This window comes from Suricata suricatta, chromosome 3 (genome assembly GCF_006229205.1).
Source record: "Suricata suricatta isolate VVHF042 chromosome 3, meerkat_22Aug2017_6uvM2_HiC, whole genome shotgun sequence".
Taxonomy (NCBI): domain Eukaryota; kingdom Metazoa; phylum Chordata; class Mammalia; order Carnivora; family Herpestidae; genus Suricata; species Suricata suricatta.
The window spans coordinates 157,799,539-157,805,723 of NC_043702.1; the positions used below are offsets into that span (position 1 = coordinate 157,799,539).

General features: G+C 34.2%; 1 non-coding gene across 1 annotated transcript; it reads left to right on the plus strand.

Annotated features, from left to right (window-relative positions):
- The first annotated feature begins 3,091 nt into the window (after positions 1–3,091).
- On the plus strand, positions 3,092–3,229 carry LOC115288845. The gene has a single exon (XR_003907232.1). It is a non-coding gene; the product is annotated as a small nucleolar RNA SNORA2/SNORA34 family (small nucleolar RNA).
- The last annotated feature ends 2,956 nt before the right edge of the window (positions 3,230–6,185 follow it).

Consider the following 6,185-nt stretch of genomic DNA (forward strand, 5'->3'; position numbering starts at 1 on the left):
TGCCCACTTCAGACTGACCAAAGTAAAAGCCCATTTGGCTGGTTGAAATAAACCATCATATGATTCTAGAAATTAAGCTCTTTACCTCTTATTCATTATATCATGAATGTTGTCAGTTATTTTGAAATATAAATACCAAATAAATAATTAAAAAATTTTTTAAAACCTGCCTTTGTTAGGAGGAGAGATCTCATTATAAGTGTTTTTACCACACACACACACACACACACACACACACACACGGAGGCACAAGGAAACTTTTGTGGGTTTTTATTGTTAGTTTAAAAAAAGTATTTTTATGTTTATTTTTATTTTTGAGAGAAAGAGAGAGCGAGAGCGAGAGTGAGAGCGAGAGAGAGAGAGAGAGAAAGCACTAGCCAGAGAGGGGCAGAGAGAGAAGGAGACCCAGAATCTGAAGCAGGCTCCAGGCTCTGAGCTGTCAGCACAGAACCCGGTGAGGGGCTCAAACCCACGAACCGCAAGATCATGACCTGAGCTGAAGTTGATTGCTCAACTGACTGAGTCCCCCAGATACTCCACAAGAAAACTTTTGGAGTTGATAAATATCTCTATTACTTTGATCATGGTGATGCTATCATGGGTGTATGCAAGTGTCCAAAAATCACAAAATCCAAAGTTAAAAATGTGTAGTTTTTTGGTATATAATTAAGCCTCAATAAAGCTGTTAAAAATAATAATGATGAATTACACATGTGAAACTTCTGGTTTGTTGTGACTTCTAATTTCTTATTCTCCTTGGTGTCCGTACATTTGTTGGATGTGAGGGGTTCCTGGAAAAAGTTGTGGGGCTGATCAAAATCATTTTTTAGGGGCTCCTGGATGGCTCAGTCGGTTAGGTGTCTGACTTTGGCTCAGGTCATGATCTGACGGTTCCTGAGTTTGAGCCCCGCATTGGTCTCACTGCTGTCACTTCAGAGCCCTCTTTGGATCTTGTGTCCCCCTCCCTCTCTCTGCCCCTTCCCTGCTTGTATTCTCTCTCAAACATAAATAAATCTTTTTTTTTAAGGTAGAATATCTTTGCCTGTTATAACAAATGTTCGAGCCCCACCTGGGGCTCTGTGCTGACAGCTCAGAACCTGGATCCTATTTCAGATTCTGTGTCTTCCTTTCTCTCTGCTCTGTTTCTTTCCATCTCAATAATAAATAAACATTAAAATTTTTAAAATTATTTTGTCATTGTTATGTTTGGAAGATTCTCATTAAAAAATGCTTAATAAATTAGGTTTTGGTAGCATCAGAACATGTAAGAGCACTGGGAAGTAACTTAACTATAAGTTTTATCTGAAACACCAAAAATTAATAATAAGAACTTCAGCCTTTCTTTTTCTCACCTTCAGTCATACTTCTAAAATTAATACTAACACAATACTGCTGCGACTAGTTCTGTTACTATTATCAGGAGATAGTTTTAGAAATGTATCATATACTCATGGATTCCTGACTACTAATTTTTTAATGTTTATTTTTTCTTGAGAGAGAGAGTGACAGAGTGTGAGTGGGAGGGTCACAGGGAGAAGGAGACACAGAATCTGAAGCAGGCTCCAGGCTCTGAGCTGTCAGCATAGAGCCTGATGTGGGGCTCAAACTCACAGACCATGAGATCATGACCTGAGCCGAAGTTGGAAGCTTAACCAACTGAGTCACACAGGCGCCCCCAAGATTAAATATTTACGTATGAGATAGAGATGTAGGGTTGCGAAAATCACACTAAGGGTTTAACTAAGGGTGTAACGTAAGTTGTGTTACACATTGCTTCATTCATTCATGGACTCATTTATCTGACTGACACATACGGAGAACCTATTACATGCCAGGCAATGTTTTATTCATTAAGGATACAGCAGTGAACAGGGTGTAAAAATCATTGCATCAGAGAGGTGTATATTCTAGTTGGAGAGATAAAAAATGAACAAACTACAGTATAACATAGTGCCAGTAATTGACAGCTGTCACATAGTCGATGTAATAAGTCATTTATGAACTAAATTACATGTAAATAGTAACTAGTAATTATTAAGGTGACCGTTTAAGTGCAAAAAGTCTAATTGCACAGTCCTTGGGGAGAAATAGATATTCTTTAACAACTTCCTGCATTTATTTCTTTGAGTTACTAGGAGAGTTCATAGTTAGCTTCAATATAATTTCTCACTTTATGTTTTGCTGGAATGTCTAACCATATTCCTTATGTCCTATGTCAATGGCATCAGTGACCCTGTCAAAGGCTGGGAGTCCCAGATCAAGTCTGATGAAGGTCATCAAAATTTCTGTGCTATCACTGCACATAAAGTTGGAATGTTTCCAAAAATATCTTCAGATCCTGCCAAGATGGAAGAACTTTATATTGCCAGATGAAGCAATTATATTTTGTATTTTCCATGTGTGAGAAAGATAAAATGAAACAGCCCTTTAGTTTTAACATCTCTAATTTTAGATTGTATACTCAAGTAGACAGTTCTTAATGGGAAAGAATACAGAAAAAATAATGAGAATAAAAGTGAAACATATAACTATCAATATTTCTATAGAAAAACAGTCTCAAAAATGCAGTGCCTCAATAATAAAATGTAACTATAACCAATAGTTTTTTAATAGCAATACTTGTTTAACTTAAATATTATTAGCTTATTATAGCGAAATTTATTCTGAGAAATCAATCTGTGTCTATCCATTCATGTAACAGTCTACTATTTATGGTGCGTACAGATTTCATTGTGCAAATGGAGGCTCACAGGTAATTGTATCAGTAGGAAGTAATGGTGCCATTATACCACCTGTGTGGAATGGTAAATACCCAGCGAAGATTTCTAAAAATGAGAAACACAAAGTTTCTGTCAACATCTGAATTCCAGAATTTCTACCAATATTTGAATTCAAGAATTTGCACTGTAACTTAATTGAATCTAAACTCTTTTTGAGAAGGTTATGAGTATATTCTGTTAAGGAAAATATTACTGTCAGACATTATTAAACACATTCTAAGACATTTCATTTCTACATGTAAAATTAGGTTGGGTTATATTATATCACATTTTGTATTTCTCCCCTTATAGCTTACGTGTCAAAATTTTCATTGGCCCTGAATCAAAGGCCAGCAGTTTGTTGAAGCTGTTGGTTTCAAGCAAGAGCCTAAAGAAATGTCTTTCTATGGTCTGTTGGCCATTTCAGAATTTTGGAAATGTAATGGTAAGTTCATTAGAAAGGAATATCTGAGAAAAAAAGCTTTCATTCTAGTATATTCTTTATAAATTTACTGAAATCTGACCCTGGCAACATGGATATACTTAACAGCAGAACATTCTGAGAGACCAGTTCTGTCCTGTGAATTAAAATCATTCCTACAATTTAAAAACCTATCTTAGTTGTTAATATTTTTAAATAATGCTAATTATAGCAAAGCAATATTTTGTTAAAGAAGATGAGTGAAAATTTATAGTTGTACGGCTTTTGCATTTCATGAAAGAAATTTCTTCTTCTTCTTCTTCTTTTTCTTCTTCTTCTTCTTCTTCTTCTTCTTCTTCTTCTTCTTCTTCTTCTCCTTCTTCTTCTTCTCCTTCTAAATGTATATTTCCCTATTTTTGAGAGAGAGAGAGAGAGAGAGAGAGAGAGCACACACACACAAGCAAGGCAGGGGAAAGAGAGAGAGAGGGAAAGAGAGAATCCCAAGCAGGCTTCATGCTGTCAGCACAGAGCCCAATGTGGGGCATGAACTCATAACTGTGAGATCATGACCTGAGCCGATATCAAGAATCAGACACTTAACCAACTGAGCTACCCAAGTTCCCCGGGAATTTTCTTCTTACTGCTTATTTCTTTCTAAAAACAAAATGAACCCTATAGTGTAGTCAGAGTGAATATGATTGGTTAAAGTGCATTTTTCCCCTATTATTATTAATGTAAAAATATTTCATGTACAAGATCATTCACATTATGACTACCAAGAAACAAGATTTTGGTTAGTCTAGTCAAATGTGAACATTCTTGTTTAATGGATCAACGTCCAATAGCTTATAAATATTTATAGCTCTTAATCAAAGAAACACATAGCACCTTGAATTTTATCTTCATAGTTTTGTTAACAAGTCAAAACCTCATGTTCTCCTATGAGGATCTAGATTCTGATATACTTTTGAAAGATTAGGTAAAATTTAATCATGTATTAAATTTTAAGCGAATAAGAATTTTTTCCAAGTAAAACGTAAGCTGCTTGATTCTATCACTTGGGCTCCTTAGACTTAAAGACTATGCTATTTAAATTTTTATGCTGAAATTTTTAAGTTAATTTTTGTCTTTTCTCTAAGACTGACACCTCAAATAAGCTCTTACAAGAATCCAGAAGAACCAGATACATATTATCAACTTCAAAAGAAATAAGAACACAATAAGGCACCAAATAAGTATAAAGAAATCAAGAGTAAAGTATAGTGTACTTTCTCAAACTTTTAATTTGTTAAATGCCTCTGCTCATAACATTGATGATCTATTTTCTGCATATTAGAGTCTGAGAATAGTTATTTGGAGGATATGATATTTACTATGTTGACAGAACAGCTTTTATAAATTATGAAGAATTTTCATCATAAGTATTACTAGCATTAATTTGTAACTACATTTTAGCACACTTCTCTATGTAAACACTAAGAAACTTCCAAATTAAAAATTACTAAAAATGTTGACAAATAAAATTATTTTTTTCTGTAGTGTGCTCCCTGGCATTATTGTTATGCCTGTATGCCTGTCCTTGATTTTTCTCAGGTAAAACTCATATACAATATTAAGAAATGATCTCTGGCTACTGCTATGCATTGGTTTCAAATTTAAAGACACTTAATTATAATAAAGAATATAAACTCAAGTATAGGACATTTCAAAAATGATAGTCCTGGGGCGCCTGGGTGGCTCAGTCGGTTAAGCCTCCGACTTCGGCTCAGGTCAGATCTCACATTAGTGGGTTCGAGCGCTGAGTCAGGCTCTGTGCTGATGGCTAGCTCAGAGCCTGGAGCCTGCTTCCAGTTCTGTGTCTCCTTCTCTCTCTGACCCTCCCCCTCTCATGCTCTGTCTCTCCAGTATCAAAAATTAATAAAACATCAAAAAATTTTTTTAAAAATGATAGTCCAGGTTGCATTTATAAGATGATCTCTGTTTTGTCATTTTTTTCTTAGTTTTTGTTTTGTTTTTACCTAATAAAGATCTATGATCACTTTTTTGCCTTCATTTACTTCATTTGGACACTTTGGATGATGTACAAAAAAGACTATAAAATAAAATTGCAAATTGATCTTACTAAGTGTCGACTGCAAAGCAGCATCACTGGAACTAACATAACAAAATCAGATGACTGAATGCTTAAATAGCCATTCATAAGTGACGAGCAAACAAACCAACCAAAAATATATTTTGAAATATATCAGGGTTCAGATCCTTCATTCTAACCTCTGCTGTTTTTATCACATATTTAAAATATGAGTCCAGTAGCTTTTATGGTTATTTTTTCTTTTAGTTGCATTTTTAAGCATATTAAGCTTTCTTCATAGTTTTCTGAAAATCTTAAGGATTTTGTGCTGTGTTTGTTCTCCTTAATTTAGTATTACATTTCTCTTAAGGCTAAGTTTTTCAATTAGGAATAACTTTACCTTTAAGCTTATTATATATTTGGTATAGAATATTTCTATTTTAATTTTACTAATCAGTGCAATTGGAAAGATCCCTCAAACCTTTTTCAATGATGGTATGCTATTTAGAGTAAGTTACTTTCTCTAAAACTATGCTAATATTTTATTGACTTTTCTATTATGCAGGTTCAAATAGAAAAAAATATTCTCAGGATTCTTGCTACATTTACATTTTCATTCCCATGAACTGTTTAAATTTTTATTGTATTGTATTATTAAATGATTTCTTTCTCTATGCTTTTTAATTCAAAAGAACAAGTTATCTGTTATCTAATAAATGCTTAGGTCTTAATCCCATTCATTTATAGAAAAAATATCTTGAAGATTTGGACATTAGTGATTTCATAGTAACCCAAAACTTTGTAATCTCTGGTCTCATTGGGCCGCTGGTAGCCACTGGACCTAAGCAGAACTTTCTGGTGACCTGTAATGTGGCCTGACACAAAATGATGAGTAGGCCAAATCAACGAGGGAGATGGATGGAGAGAAATAGAT